Consider the following 16,540-nt stretch of genomic DNA (forward strand, 5'->3'; position numbering starts at 1 on the left):
ACATTCATGACTTCAGTGCCCAACTCTTGATCGCTACACATACAGTCTCTCGTTTTTCACCTACCTTTCTCTCAAGTAACTCAGGACTCCTGGTTTTTCTCCCCATGTGCCCATCAGAATCTCATCACTTAAAATATGCTTCCATTAGATCCTGACATTCTCCCCTGATCAAGTCTCTGAATTTCTGTAATGTCCATCCTTGATCTTTGCTTTGAGATTTCTGTATAAAATAGTTTATCTGTTTTTTTTTCTTTTGAGAGAGAGAGAGAGAGAGAGAGAGAGAGAGAACAAGCGGGGGAGGGACAGAGACAGAGGGACAGAGTGTCCGAAGCAGGCTTTGAGCTGACAGCAGAGAGCCCGATGTAGGGCTCGAACTGACGAACTATGGATCACGACCTGAGCCGAAGTTGGATGCTTAACTGACTGAGCCACCCGGGCACACCTAAAACAGTTTATCTTTGAATGATTGTTTTGAGACTTCTGGGAAAATGAGCTTTTCTTGAGTGTTCATTATGAGTTAGGTACTTTGCTAATCAGCTAATCAGCTCATTTAATTTCCACACAAACCTATCATGTGGGTACTATTTTTATCAGATAAGGAATAAAGATTGTTTTGCAGATGAAAAAGTTTGAATTTGTTTTTTTTCCATCAGGTTGCCTGTTAACTTTATTTGTCCTAATCTCAAATTTAACTTGTTGGCTCCAGAGCTGAGCATGTGACCTCACTTCTTACTGATGTGCTATCATTGAGGAGGGTGGCACACACTTGGGGTACATACTTGTGTTTCACCAGGTGCTCCGTCTGATTTTTTCAGGCTGTCATTTGCCTATAGGGTTTCGAGAAGGGAGGAAAGAAGTGAGGAGGCCAAAGTCATGCCATCTTGTGTCTTTTTGCTCCCATTATACACCTAACCGTCCTGGAGAAAAATAGCAAGAGGGATGACAAGGTAGGTGGGTGACAAAGGAGGACACGTTTCTTATCCCAGCTGGAAGTTCTTATTCTCACACCAACATGTCACTCAATTTCTTGCAGGTGTTAGGTAAGAGGCACTGAGATTTTTGTCAGGTGCCTATTATGTGCCAGCCTTCTTCATATGCTATCCACCCATCATTCATTCACGAATACCTGTTGAGCCTTGTTAATGTAAGGGATTGTTGTAGATATTGGAGATGCATCATTGAACAAGCCAGGCAAAACATCTGCGATTGTAGAGCGTGTATTCCAGCGGGAGCCAAACAGAATCTTGCTTTCCTATCCCCCTGCCTCCAGCCCCAGCTCCAACCCCTGCATCTTTGCTTTCATTTATTTAATACGTTGGGGTTCCGAGTGAGAGTTCAATTGAAAAAAGGACCTTGCTGCCTAGACAAAAGTGAAGTTTGAGAAAGACCACTCTAAACGAGTCAGATAATTGAAGCTAAAGTAGGTCTATCATTTAAACACAGTCCTTTAGATCTTTAGAAACTCCTTTTTTTGGAAGCAAAAGGGGTGCTTGTTTTTCAGAGAACGTCATTCCAAGTCTGAATCAGTTCTGAGTAAAGGCTTTTGTCTCAGCAAGTAAAAGATTTGAACACTTTTATTGTCAGAACTGCAACAAAACCTCAAATAAATTATCATGTTGTATTTTAAAATTACCAAGTGAGGGGTAATTACAGCAACATTGCTCTGTCATTTCATTTTCATTGCAACTGAGTAAAGTAGCTGCTATGATTACCGCATTTAGCAGATAAGGAAACTAAAGCTCGGAGAGATTGAGTTACTTGCTGCCAGGAAGCAGCGGTAACAGCGTGTGCTTAGAGATGTGTCTGTGTTTCATCTACACAGCCCAGATGTGGAAGAGCTGGGATTTGATTCTCGGTGTTTAACTGCAAATCCCAGACATGTCTCACTTGAGTAGACACTCTCCTTTAAGACCGAATGCTCCTGTGTTTCTGCTCCCAACACTGCTAATGAAAGATGGTGTTGAAGAGACTTCACTAAAGCTTTGGCTAAGAAACAGGAAGAGCGGTGTTGATGCCACAGCATGTGTCTCAGCTGCACGTCGCTGGGGGTCATTTGGCCCGAGGTCCCTAGGATTGACCATGCCTGTGTTTGAAGGAAGGTCATCTTGCCTCCTGTCAGGTTCCAGGGATTGGATTTCAATCAGCTATGGAGGAAAGGACAGCCATTAATTAGTTCCCTTCCACGCCTTGAAAATTTCCTGTGATCCCTGCAAAGGCAATCCAGGTTCACGGAAGCGCAATGAAACTCTTCAAGAGAAGGGACATGGGGGCATATTGTGCTGCTGAGAAAAGCCAAGCAAGCAGTATGTATCCCACTGACTGTGTGCCAAGGTTTCAGCTTAGAAGCATGAAGCATACTACATTCTTCCTTATTTGCCCCTCAACTCTGGCTTCCTCAAACCCCAATCCCAGAGTCAGTGTACAGCTGAAATATTCAGCACGAAATGGATGCCCTCAACTGGCAGAACACAGCCAGGTCTTTGAGAGCAGATACAGTGAAATCCACCAGATGGTGATGTTTCCAAACAAGGTGATGTGGAGCGTGACTTGGAGCAGCCTGGGAGGTCTGAAGTGTTTACCAATGCCAAACTAAAAGAACGCTTCACATGTTGCTCCAAAGTCAAAGGGCATCTCTAAAAACTATGAAGACGATGGGTCTACGCAGAGGGAAAAAACAACTTAGGGCAGGCTGCTTGGGGCCAGAAATCAATCATTCCTCCTCTAGACAGACAAGGAACTCTTTAGCTTACTGGGGAATAAGCTTGCCCCCGCCCCCACTCCAAGGCCCCCAGGACTTTATGTCTTGGAGAAAGAGATACATGACTAAAAATCAAGGCTGATGTCAGACATTTCGGCAAGAAAGCAAGTTCCAACATACTGTCCTAAGATCAGCCCAGATGAGGCCCCATGTCCCACATGATCTATATCAGCGGTTGGCAAACTTTCAGAAAGGGCAGGCCACAGCTTTATTTAGCCCCTCTAATTTAAGGTTGTGCATGCCAGGAATACATTCGAGCATTTGAGGTCTCTTGACTCAACCCTTCACATATGTACAGTAAATATGATTTCTCAAGTGTTCGAGGACCTTCTTTTAAACTTCGGCTGCAAAGGCCTTTTGGCCACTTTTGTACTATTCCCTGCCTTGACTTTTCCTTGCAGAACCTCATCTTGGATGCTTTAATCTACCTTGACAGAACGTAGCACCCCACAGTCACCTCTCCCCCGGCCCTCGGCCTGTGCCCCTCTGCTTTGCAGTTTCCCTCAAGGATTAGAGGATTCGTTTCCAAATCGCAAGCGACCAGTACTGTTTCCCCTAGCCCTCCAGACCGTTCTCTCTCAGTTGTGGAACACGTGCAGTGTTCTTTCCTACACTTTCCCTGTAGGCCGCCTCGATTCCCGCTAGGAATGTTGTCCAGGCTGAGCACTCTAGTTCTACCAGAGACCACCGCAGCATCCTGGGTCCTCCCACACTCCTCCTCTTTCTTAGTTCTCTTCCCAGGTCAGTTCACCCATTCTCCACGCCACTGCTTAAATGTCACTGCTGCGGCAGGGATGTCTTGCCTGATTAGCTGGACCACAGTAGATTTCCCTCCTAAATGCTCATAAGACCCTCTGTAGCAGTAACCACAACTCTCAGTTAAAAATTATTTAAATACGGTGTAATGTCTGTCTTCCATACTGGACTGTATGACCCTTGAGGACAGGGGAAGTATGCGTTTTGTTCACCGTTCTACCCCTACTAGGTACTAAAGTTTATAATCATAACATTTGCTAATAACAAGCACTTACATGCTGCAGACACCGTTCTATGTGCTCATGTGTGTGCTGTGCGTATATTGATTCAATTATTCCTCGCAACAATCTTATGAGGTGCTCCCTGTTATTACCACTATTTGAGAGGTGAGGAAATTGAAGGATTCAGAAGTTAAATAGCTTGCCTAAGGTCCGGTGGCTGGGATGTTATAGAGCTGGCATTTAAACTCAAATAATAAGGCTGCAGAGTCCACATTCTTTACTGTTACACTCTAGTGTCTGTCCCTGAGACTAATACATGAATGGAAATGAGTGAAATGAAATGCTCCACCTTAACATACTCCCAAGTTATGATCAAAAAGCACTGCTCTTGGCAGACCTCAGAAATGGCCTTTTGCGTTTGAAACTGGAAGCCATATGGAAGTAAGCACACGTTTGTTCCAATCTCTGTTTAGAGGGGTCCATCCAAGTAGAATTGTCCTCTGCCAAGCTTGCAAGAGAACCCTTTGGGCTCAGTGCACTTTATACCACACATTGAAAAATACATTTCAAGGGGCGCCTGGGTGGCGCAGTCGGTTGAGCGTCCGACTTCAGCCAGGTCACGATCTCCCATTCCGGGAGTTCGAGCCCCGCGTCAGGCTCTGGGCTAATGGCTCAGAGCCTGGAGCCTGTTTCCAATTCTGTGTCTCCCTCTCTCTGTGCCCCTCCCCCATTCATGCTCTGTCTCTCTCTGTCCGAAAAATAAATAAAAACGTTGAAAAAAAAAATTAAAAAAAAAAAAAAAGAAAAATACATTTCTCAAAATCCAACAGAGATGTAGGAAGGCCTTATCTTTAAGATGAGGCAGAGAAAGGCTGAATAACTGTATTTATTGGGATTAAATTTAGTTGTGAGCAAGAGAAAAATCCTCAAATAACAGAAACTTATTTCTCTTTCTTGTTCAATAAATCCCAAGGTCATCAGTCCAGGACTGGGGCATGGTGTTTCATGGAGACAGGGGCTGTGGATGGAAATGTAAATCAGGAAGCAAGAAATAAAAGACTGGCATGCAAGGCAGATGTCTGGGCTAGTTATACCGAATGGAAAGTCATCATCATAGAGATGGTAACCAAAACCCTAGAAGCCGGAGTCCAAGTTCCTTCTTGTCACAAAGACAAACCATCCTCAACTTCTCAGAGTTATCTTATGGTCCAAGATGACAGAGCTCCAGACACCATTTCCTGTTCTGAGCAGTAAGAAAGAGAAGAAAAGAAGAATGGCACGCCCTTTAATCTTTTTACCTTTAACGACACCTCCCAGAAGTCTCATGGTCACTTTTGCCTGTATCTCATTGACCAAATGGGCCAAATCTATCTGCAAGGGACGCTAGGAAATGTAGCCTTTATTTCAGATGGCCATGTGCCCAGCTTAAAACTGCTGTTTTACTGTTAAGGAATGAGAGGATGCCTGATATCATGCAATAAGTCATGGTCTCAACCACAAATACAATACTTTCTATACAAACAAAGACCCAAGGAGTCTAAAGGAGCAAAGGACACATATGGTGAAGGGATCAGGAAAAACTCGATGGACAAGTAGATGATTGAAATGGGTTTAAAACATGGGACGAATTTTGTTGGGGTAGATGTGTTGTAGGAAAGGAATTTTGGATAGAAAGAAGAGTAAGGGCAAAAGCATGGAGACTGAAACGAGCAGAATCAGTTGTTTTGTTTGTCACTTAAGGTCCAAGTTGGGGAGCAGTGGAAGGTGAGGCTGTCATGGAAAGATGGGATACTTTGGGGAAGGCTTTAGATCAGTTGGAGCAAAGAGTCTGTGTTTAATTTGCTGGCCAAAGGGGAATAACTATAGGCTTTTGTGCAGAGCAGTAATGTATTCTGAATGCCACTACAGCAATAGTGTTGCAACTTTTGAGCAGAGGAGGGATGGGATCTGAAGACTAGAGCAGCAAAAATATGGAATTTGGAATAGAGGAAGCAGAAATACAGTGAGGCTATTGTAATAGTCAAAGCAAATGGTAACATGAGCCTGGATCAAGCAGGAATCGTGGGGGTGCAGAGAAGGAAACACGTCCAAGGGCAATGGAGAGAGGGAATCTCCTGAAATTTACTATTGATTGTGGAATGGAAGATGTGGGTGAAAGATAATGCTGAGATTTCAAATAAAATTGAGTGGAAGAAAATAGAACCATTCATCGATTAGAGCACACACAAAAAGAAGAGGTTGGGGGGGGCACAAAAGGAAGATGGTGAGGTCCGTTTGAAGCATGTTGAGTTTGAGGCACCTTTGGGATACCTGTATGAACATGTGTATCAGGAAGTAAGTGACAAGCATCTACAGCCCAGGAGAGAGGGCTGGACTTCAGCTACAGATTCAAAAGTCTTCGTCATGGAAGCAATTAACAGAAGCCCTTGGAAGGATAAGATTTCAGAATTTGCAAGTATGAAGAGAGAAGAAACTAGGCCAATGTCATGAAGTTGCCAAAATAAGAGCGAGTTTGGAGAAGGAGAAGGAAGATGGATAATGTCAGGGGCTGTAGATAATGTGCAGGCTGTAGACTATGCATTAGGTCTTTGATGTGAGTGAAGGTGGGCAGCAGATAGGCTCACTTTTAAGAAAAGCATGGGCTGTCAGAACCGGAAGCACCCTTAGAACCTTCATCTAATCCCCAACTGAGTGGTATTAAGAACAAAATCTGGGGGCACCTGGGTGATTCACTCAGATAAGCATCCAACTCTTGATTTTGGCTCAGGCCGTGATCTCACAGTTCGTGAGATTGAGCCCTGCATTGGGCTGCACGCTGAGCGTGGAGACTGCTTGGGATTCTCTCCATCCCTCTCTCGCTCCACCACCCCCCACTCACAATTGCATGCTCTCTCACTCTCTGTCTTAAAAAAAAAATTAATAAATAAACTTTAAAAACGAAAAGAACAAAGTCTACGTCCACAGAGGAAAACCTAACTGCTTCTGCCCTGGGCTTTTACTAACCAAGGGAATAGCCTTTCCTTGACTCTCTAGGAACCCGTGTGAACAGGACTTGAAAAACTATCTGCAATCCCATTTAACAATGTAGGAAATATTTCCAAAGATTCAAGGTCTCATATCAGGGAATGAATTGTCAGTCTTTTCCGTGGTGATACAATATCCCCTGTGGGGACACCTATAGAGAAACATGTTCCAATTACTAATTTGGGACCAGAAAACATTATAGTCAGACAGAATTTTTGGAGCCCTAGCATCCTTGAAAACTAGAAAGTGGGCCCAGCTCACTCACTACAACTTACCACAAGGCTTACTCAGATCCATCCTCAGATATCAGTGAGGCAGTCAAGGATGGAAACGTCTGTGGGTTTCCAGAAAACACTTCCATCTAGTTCATGGTGAAGGACCTAGACAACAGACAAGAGCTTTGTTCTTTACATATGTTTCTTGTAGAGAGCAGACTGAGGGTTGATGGGGGCGTGGGGGAGGGGTGAAATGGGTGGTGGGCATTGAGGAGGGCACTTGTTGGGATGAGCACTGGGTGTTGTATGTAAGCGTTGAACCATGGGAATCTACCCCCAAAACCAAGAACGCACTGTACACGCTGTGTGTTAGCTAATTTGACAATAAATTATGTGTACATATAAAAGAGAAATTGCAAAGAAAGAATCAGACCTCAAGGCCCAGCAGACCCTGATAAAAGGCCGTGTGTGCTCTCACAGGGTGAAATAAGGGCCACACACAAAGAGCAATGTAATTCTTTTTTTAATTCAGAAGATTTCCACTCACCTGATTTTCTTTTATAATTTAGAAGGGTAAACATAAAACTTCTATCCAATAAGTTAAAAAACAACAAAAAGCATACCTTAAGTGACCCCAAACAGAACCTCTGTACCCATTAAACAATAACATCCTGTTGGCCCCTCACGTCAGCCTTGTTAACCTCTAATCTGCTTTCCATCTCTGTAAATTCGCCCATGCTAGATATTTCATATAAATGGCATCACATATTATGGGGCCTTTTGTGTCTAGGTTATTTCATCCAGCATAATGTTTTCAAGGTTCAGATGAGGGGAAGTAAGTGAAATGTGGTATGGGAGTAGGGGGTCACGGAGTGAGAGAAAGGACACACAAGACCTTTGTGTCCTTTGATAAAAAGAGAGAGATGGAGACAGATTTTACTAAACAAAGACAGGCAAAGAGGAGACTGGAGAGGATGCCATCTTGGAGTTGTGGGAGGATCTGCGGAGTGGGTGGCTCAAGATAAGTGCTAGTCCCAGAGTTAGCAAAGATGTGTCAGAGTAATCACCTGACCTCTGAAATACCCACAGGCTCCACAACATTTCAGGAACCATCCTGTCCCCACTGGGAGCATATTACTGTACTTAGTCTCAAACTGAAGGTTTATATTTGAAATAAAGCTGCATTTACCCATGGAATGCCGAAAGTTTCACATATTTATGCAAGAATGACTTAGACCGTAGAAATCTCCTTTAGAATCTTAGAGGTGTTTGGGCGCCTGGGAGGTTCAGTCAGTTGAGCGACTGACTCTTGATTTCGGCTCAGGTCATGATCTCCCGGTTTGTGGGTTTGAGCCCCACGTTGGGCTCTGTGTGGAGCGTGCTTGGGAGTCTGTCACCCTCTCTCTCTGCCCCTACCCCACTGGCTCTCTATTTCTCTCTCATTCTTAAAAATAAATAAATAAATAACTTAAAAAGTTCTAGAATCTTAGAGGTGTCAATTTCTAGATTTAGTCTCGAGAGAGAGAGACAGAGAGCGAGGGAGAGGGGCAGAGAGAGACAGATTATCATAAGCCGGCTCCCCATGCCCAGCACAGAGCCCAACTTGGGGCTCGATCTCACAACCCTGAGATCATGACCTGAACCAAAATCAACAGTTGGATGCTTAACCAACTGAGCCACTCAGGCGCCCCTCTAGCTTTAATCTTAAATTATGTTTTCCTGAAAAGTTGATTTCCTAAAACAATAATGAGATACCCCTACACACCTATTACAGTAGCTAATATTCAAAACACTGACAGCACCAAATGCTGCTGAGGATGTGGAGCAACAGGAACTCTCATTCACTGCTGATAGGAATGCAGAATTGTACAAGCCACTTTGGAAGATAGTCTGTATTTTTTTTTTTCAAACAAAACATACTTTTACCATACTGTCCAGCAATTGCATGCCGTGGTATTTACCTCGACGAGTCGAAAAGCTCCATCCGCACAAAAGCCTACACACAAATGTTTACAGCAGCTGTATTTATAACTATCCAAACTGGGAAGTAACCAAGATATCCTTTGATAGGTGAATGGATAAACACACTGTGGCACATTCAAACAATAGAATATTATTCAGCACAAATTAGAAATGAGCTATTAAGCTACAAAAAGGCGTGGAGGAAACTTAAACATATTGCTACATGAAAGAAGCCAATTTGGAAAGGCTTCATACTGTATGATTCCAGCCATATGATATTCTGGAAAAGGAAAGACTACAGAAACAATAAAAATGGCATCTGTTGCCAGGGTTCTGGGGGGGAGAGGGATAAATAGGTGGAGCACAGGGGATTTTTGGGGCGGTGAAATTATTTCTTATGATACCATAATGGTGGACATATGACATTACCCATTTCTTAAAACCTATAAGATTGTGCAACACATAGTGAACCCTAATATAAACTGTAGACTTCGGTTAATAATATAGTGCTCTTGGTTCATCATTGGTAACAAATGCAACATACTAACATAAGCCATTAATAATAGGGAAAGCTGGGGGGGCGGGTAGCGGAGAGAGTGAGTACATGGGAACTCTGTACTTTCTGTTCAATTTTTCTATAAACCTAAAAGTATCAATCTATTAATGTAAGTTAATTAATTACATTAATTAACTTACATTAATCTAAGTCTATTAATGTAAAAAGAAAGGCAAATGAAAAGGCCATTCACCCCTCCCAAAAATTTACTTCCCCTTTACATATTTTGTGGTTGTTGCTATTTATTATCTCTACAAGGATACTACCTCGACCAAAAGTCTGGATTTGATTTGTGAAAAACTACCTACCACAAGGACACAAATTTTGATTTTCAGTTCAACCTTTAGGAATTATGAGGTAGCTTCAGTCTCTCCAAGGGCCAAGACCATCTAAAATTCTTGGAATGGCACCCAGACTTTCATCTTTCTTCACAGCTTGTCAATTCTTCTATCAAGTAGTCAGAGGTGTGGGTCTGAATGGGCTCTTTATAGCAACCCCTCTTATGAGGGTTTATTGTCTTGACTGGAAGCTTGTCCCTGGAGCAATGGGATTCTTTCACACTTGCTAACTGTATTTGTTTCTGAGGGCTGCCCTGACAAATTACCACAAACTGTGTGGCTTAAAACAACAGAAATTGATTCTCTCTTAGTTCTGGAGGCCAGCAATCTGAAATCAATGTGTCAGCGTGGCTTATCCTCCCCTGAGTCTCTGGGTAGAATCCTTCTTTGACTCTTCCTAGCTTCTGGTGGTGGCCACCAATCCTTGGTGTCCTTGAAATAAAGCTGCATCATCTGAACTCTGCCTCTGTCATCTCATGGCAGGCTCTTCTCCTCTTAAAAGGACACTAGTCATATTGGACTAAGGGCCTACCCTACTCCTATGACCTCATCTTAAGTTGATTACATGAGCAACAACCCTATTTCCAAATAGGGCCACATTCTGAGATACCGGGGGTAGGACTTCAATATATCTTTATGGGAAACACAGTTTAACTCATAACACTAACAGAATCATGAGGTCAAGTTGTGAACAGGTTTTGGCCTTTGGCCTGAAGCAAAGCCTCCTTCGGAAATGACACCTTTTACTTAGAATAGCCCTAGACTCTAGATAGACCAAAAACTCAACTGTCACTATCATGTCCAGTCATGCTTCCTCAGACATGAGGCTGAACATTCATTCAGAGATTCCGCCTAGGCCAGGAGCTCTGAAGAGGCTCTTCTTCTCAGCTTCCCTGGGCAGGACTATACAGCTCCTTCAGGCCATAGAGACTGACAGGTCACACCACATAGGTAGCACCATCCGAAACAGGCCTCTAACTCTCTAAATTATTTACAGCCTTTGTTCTGAATGTCCTACCCTAGACATTCTTCTCCACTTGTTTCTGGTTCTTTCAGCTTCTGATCTCATGGTGGCTCTCACTGATTACGGTGATACTTGTCACCATTACTCTGGCTTTGACCAATATTTTTCCCCCAGTGTCCCAATTTGAACTTACCAAAGACCATATTGTCATCACGCATGGTGGGCCAATTCTCTACAATGTCCATCCATACACTGACACAGTCATCCACAGACAGTGCTCCCAATGCACCATAACACCTTCATGAATCAGAGCCAAACATCAAGCCATGACCTCTAAGGTTCTAGGCCACCCCTCACGCTGCCATGAGAAAGTTGACCTTCTGTGACCCAGACAGGACCATCCTTTTTCCCACTGGGAACACATTTGTACACTTATTTTTAAAACTGAAAGTATGGGGCACCTGGGTGGCTCAGTCGGTTAAGTGTCTGACTTGGGCACAGGTCATGATCTCATGGTTCGTGAGTTTGAGCCCTGTGTTGGGCTCTGTACTGACAGCTCAGAGCCTCGAGCCTGCTTCAGATTCTGTGTCTCCCTCTCTCTTTGTCCATTCCTGGCTGATACGCTCTCTCTCTCTCTCTCTCTCTCTCTCTCTCTCTCTCTCTCTCTCTCAAAAATAAATAAACTTAAAAAAAAACTGAAAGTATATTTTTGAAATAAAGATTTATTTGCCCACGGAACTCTGAAGGTTTTACATAGTTATGAAGGAATATCTTAAGACATAGACATGTCCTTCACAAGCAGTCTTCTGCCCTCATACCTGCCCTGGAACAACCCAAGAAAGATTGCCAATAGCCTCCTAATTACTGCATTCAATCGATTTGTTTTTAGCCTTCACCCCTCTTGAATTCACAGTGCCTTTTGACACTATTGACCACTCCCCAGTTCTGAAAAATCTGCTCTCATGACTTAAGAGATGTAATCGCTGCTGTTTTCTCCAACTTCAGTGATCACTCCTCACAGTCGCCTTGGCTCTCTCCTCTTCCTCAGACCAGGCTCTCTCCTTGACTTTGTCCTTGTGCTACACCCTCTGTGGCTAATCCCATTTATTATCACTGTTCCAGTTTTACATTAATGATTACCAAATCTATATCTCCTGCCCCAGCTTGTTTTCTGAGCTTCAGACCTGTGTTTCCAATCACTGACTGGACACCTCTACTAGGATAATTTACAGGCACCCTCAAATCGACATGCCCGACCAAACCTCACTCACACCTTGTATTGCCCACCTCAGTGAAGGTACCACCAGCCTCAATTTGGCCCCCTCTGACACTCCTTACAGCAAATCTACAAGTTCTGCTTCTCTTAATTGACCCTTTCTCTCTTTGGGCTCAATACCTTCACCCTAGTTTCAGCCTTTATTATGCTTTGTCTGGACTATTTTCATAGCCTCTTGCGTGGTTTGTCTCTCACTCTGAACCATTCTCCCCTTGACATTCAGAGTGAAAACGCCACAGCACGAAACTCTGCTGTCGTTTCCTTAGCGAGGCATTCAAGAGGTGGCCTTTTGCACTCTGAACCTCATCTTTTGATTTCTATACCTCCTTCCCAAAGCTTCAGTCATATCAAACTACTTATAGAATCCCAACGTGTATTATTTTTTATGCCTTTACCTAAACTTCTCTCTCTCTCTCTGCCTGGAAGGCTTCCCCTTCTCCATCCCTGACTACTTAGAAAAAGCTCAGGGCCAGATCCGCTGTCCGAAGATGAGATCAGAAAGGTGACCTATGTGACAGCTGAGCCCTGCGGGAAGTTCCAGCGGACATTCTGTTGGGCAATCGCTCCCTTCGCATCTGGGCCCTGGAGCACTACAGCACAGTGACCCTGGCTCCCTGCCAGAGGCTGCAGGGCAAAGACAACGTCTGTGGTGGACCCTTCCGGATGTGTGTCAGCTCCAGGTGAGGCTTTGAGGCTGCCAACTTCTCAGGCTGGATCTCCTGTTGGCAGACTGACAGTTTCTCCACGCCCTGGGTGCCAGCATTGTGAAGGTTTCTGCCACGGGCTTCCAGTTTTCCCCAGTTCCGCACAACAGCTAGACCTACCTTTGTCTCAGGGCCCGACTCAAAAGCAGATGGGCCAATGGGACTGTTATCCCCCTTGGCTTTTGGGCTGCCTTGTGGCTGGCCCATGGTATTTAATCTGCAAGGGGCCTCTTTCTCTAACTTATAAGATGGCTCCCCTCTCTCTTGTCCCTCTTCCTCTCCCTTCCTCCCTCCCTCCCTCCCTCCCTCTCTCTCTCTCTCTCTCTTTCTCTGTCTGTCTCAGCATTGATTCCAGCAACCAATATTTACTGTCTGAGAACTATACACAAAGCACTCTACTAAATACCAAGAACACAGGAATGTACAACACACACACACACACACACACACACACACACACACAAAATCACTGCCTTTGAGCTTACAGTCAGTGTGGGAGACAGATATTAAATACAAAGAAAGACATACAAAGATTTCCTTACTACCAGTAGTGAAGGAAAGAGTACACTGAAGGGAGAGCACAGGTTCCATGAAGGAACCTTTGCCAGCCCGATAGGTTGGAGAAACGAAGTCCCTCAAATGATACAAAGCATTTGCCTTTTAAGGCAATTAAGTTTTAAGTTTGTGTTCTCTATTTGTATGAGATCTGAATACATTAAAGCTATGAACCTCTTGTCTATCATATTTGTCACAATCATTTTCCAAGTTCAGTAAATCTGAAAACCTGATACACTTGAATATGACAGGCCAGTTGTGTGGATGTCCCCCCATCCGAGTTTGTCTAATGTTTCCTCATACTTAGCTTCCATTTATGCATTTGGGTCACAGTTATCACACAAGGGGACACATGATTTCAATGTCTTCTCTTATTGGTCATGTTCACCTTGATCACTTGGTGAAGGTGTTTCTGCCAAGGCTTTTCCACCACGAAGTCACTCCTTACCCCTTTGTCTTGCTATCTCGTGGACCCCTTCCTCGCCCTGCATGGATGCCAACACCCCACACCAGGAATGGATGACGTCCTCACCGTTTGGGCTCCGACACCCCATGCCAAGCCTTCCCTCCATGTGGATGCCCGCTCTTACCCTGCTTTGGCCCTGACACTGGGTTTTCCCCCTTCATAGATTTCCTTGGCACCCATTTGCATCCAGCATCCCATGGCAGGTGCCCAGCTCACGGATGGACGCCCTCCGTCTGGGCCCAGACGCCTCACGCCGCGTCCTTCCCCTGCCTGGACCCCGCCCACCCTGCTCAGACAGACTGACACTCTACCTCTGCTTGGCGTCTGACTGCACAGATGCGGGGCTCCGCAGGGACAGTCTTCTTGCCGTTCTCTGGCTCTGCCTCCTCACTCTAAGCCGCCTCGACACACCTCGCTCCATCCGTTTTAATGGCATGGGAACTGAATTGCTTAGGAAGGGAGGCAAAAGGAAGGAAAGAGAAGTAGAGTTCTACCCACTTAACAACTCTTCCCACTCTGTTATCCTCAGAGCCTAAAGGCACTGTCACCTCTCACCCTCCACCTTTTTAAAGGGTTCACTTAGATGGCACCTCTTCACGAGGCATTTTCTTATCAATCCATCCAACCACATGTGATCTTCCTCTTTACTTAGGACCTTCTGAACTCCCACAAACACTTTCATTCATTCAAAAAAGCACTTATGGGGCCCCAACCCTGGTGCCAGGCACTGTGCTGGACGTGGAAGATACTTTGGCTAGTGAGAGCCCCACGCCATGGAGTTTACGGTGTAGTTAAGAACCCAGGCAAGCGAAAGGGAAATAAATGCTAAGCACTCTGATGACAGAAATGCAGTCTGTGGCGCACGAAGGGGGAGCAGAGAAGTGAAGACTGAAGAGGTAGGCGAGGCCCGATCACATACGGCCTTTTCAGCTACTCATCCCACATACACTGACCTGGGATTTCTTAAGTGTGGCCATGGTTCTGGGCACTGGGAATCCAGTTATCTGAAACATAAAACGAAACGAGTGAATTGTATAGGATATCACTTGGTTTTAAGCACTAGGGAGAAAAATAAAGCAGGGAAGGAGATAGGGTGAGTGTGGAGCCGGGGAAATGAGCAGGTGGTACGTGGTTACAACTTAAGTAGGGCAAGCAGGATAGGCCTCACTGATAAGAAGGTATTTTGCTTCCTTTATTGAAGTAAGTGCAGGACTAAGCCATGCTTATATGGGAGGCAGGCATTTCCACCAGAGGGAAGAGCAAGCATAAAAGCCATGAGGCAGAAGTGAGAAAGAACAAGGCTACCATGTTGGAACAGAGCAAGGAGAGGCAGGGGGAAATAGGGCAGCAACTCATAGGAAGCCAGGACCCTTAAGGCTTTGTAGGCCAACAATAAGTCTCTGGATTTTAGTTCATTCTGAATAGTCATTGGGGAGTTTGGAGGAGAGTGGCGAGCTCTGGCTTCTATTTTGCAAGAACCGGAAGAGCAGCTGTGTCGAGAATAGACCATGGACGTGGGGGCAGGGGGTGTGTGGATGGAGGCAAGGAGACTGGTTGGGAGTCTATTGCAGTAATCGAGGTGAGAAATGATGGTCGCTTTCTGCTCTGGAGGGAATACAGAAGGTGGTTTTTCTTTCTCTGTTCCTCTTTCCTACATGGGTTCATAACCTGCATTCCACAGATGGGCTTCAAGAATCCTCTGGCCTATATCAAAATTTTCCATATATGTATATATGTATGTCTGTGCATTTATCTAGATAGAGAGCCCATTGCGTTTACACTTCCAAAAGAATTCGACACCTTAAAAAAAAAAGTTTAGGGTAGCACCTGGGTGGCTCAGTTGGTTAAACATGTCTGACTCTTGGTTTTGGCTCCCGTCATGATCTCACGGTTCATGGGATTGAGGCCTGAGTCAAGCTCCATGCTGACAGCACGGAGCCTGCATGGGAATCTCTCTCTCTGTCTCTCTGTCTCTCTCTCTCTGTCTCTCCTGCCCTTCCCCTGCTTGTGCGTGCACTCTCTCTCTCTCTCTCTCTCTCTCTCTCTGGCTCTCTCTCAAAATAAATAAATAAACTTAAAAAGAACTTTAGGAGGTGCGCCTAGGTGGCTCAGTCGGTTAAGCATCCGACTTCTCCTCAGGTCATGATCTTGTGGTTCGTGAGTTCAAGCCCCACATTGGGCTCTGTGCTGACAGCTCAGAGCCTGGAGCCTACTTCAGATCTGTGTCTCCCTCTCTCTCTGCCCCTCCCCTGCTCATGCTCTGTCTCTCTCTCCCTTTCAAAAATAAAGAAACATTAAAAAATTAACAAAAAAAAGAACTTTGGGAATGATGGCATTAAATGATATTCACAAATATGAAAAACAAATAGCAATAATGAATCTGATAATAATAATTCATGTTGTGAGAGCTCAGCTGGTTCCTTAATGCCACTTAAGTGATGCTTTTCACACTTCACTCCCATTAAAAGTTCAGGGGTAGGAGAAGTTTGAGGGCAAAAATACTCACAAAACGATATTTGGGGTTGATTCTTTCATTTATAGATGCTTCTCAAGGCACATTAGATATTCATCTAGGCAGGGTAGAACAGAAAGAGCATGAAATCAGGAGGCCCAAGGTCTAGTTCCATCTCTGCCTAAAATAAATAAGTCAAGGAGATGAAAAGCACAACATAGGGAAGATAGTCAATGATCCTGCAACACTTATGGTGGTGACTACACCTCTGGAGAGCACTGAGTAATGTATAG

At 44.5% G+C, this 16,540-nt stretch overlaps 1 long non-coding RNA gene across 1 annotated transcript; it reads right to left on the reverse strand.

Annotated features, from left to right (window-relative positions):
• Positions 1–1,621: 1,621 nt before the first annotated feature.
• Positions 1,622–15,079, reverse strand: LOC123383494. The gene is made up of 3 exons (XR_006593248.1): positions 14,107–15,079; positions 7,035–7,139; positions 1,622–2,144 (listed from the first exon to the last, which is right to left on the reverse strand). It is a non-coding gene; the product is annotated as an uncharacterized LOC123383494 (long non-coding RNA).
• Positions 15,080–16,540: the final 1,461 nt, after the last annotated feature.

Source organism: Felis catus, chromosome X, assembly GCF_018350175.1.
Source record: "Felis catus isolate Fca126 chromosome X, F.catus_Fca126_mat1.0, whole genome shotgun sequence".
NCBI lineage: Eukaryota > Metazoa > Chordata > Mammalia > Carnivora > Felidae > Felis > Felis catus.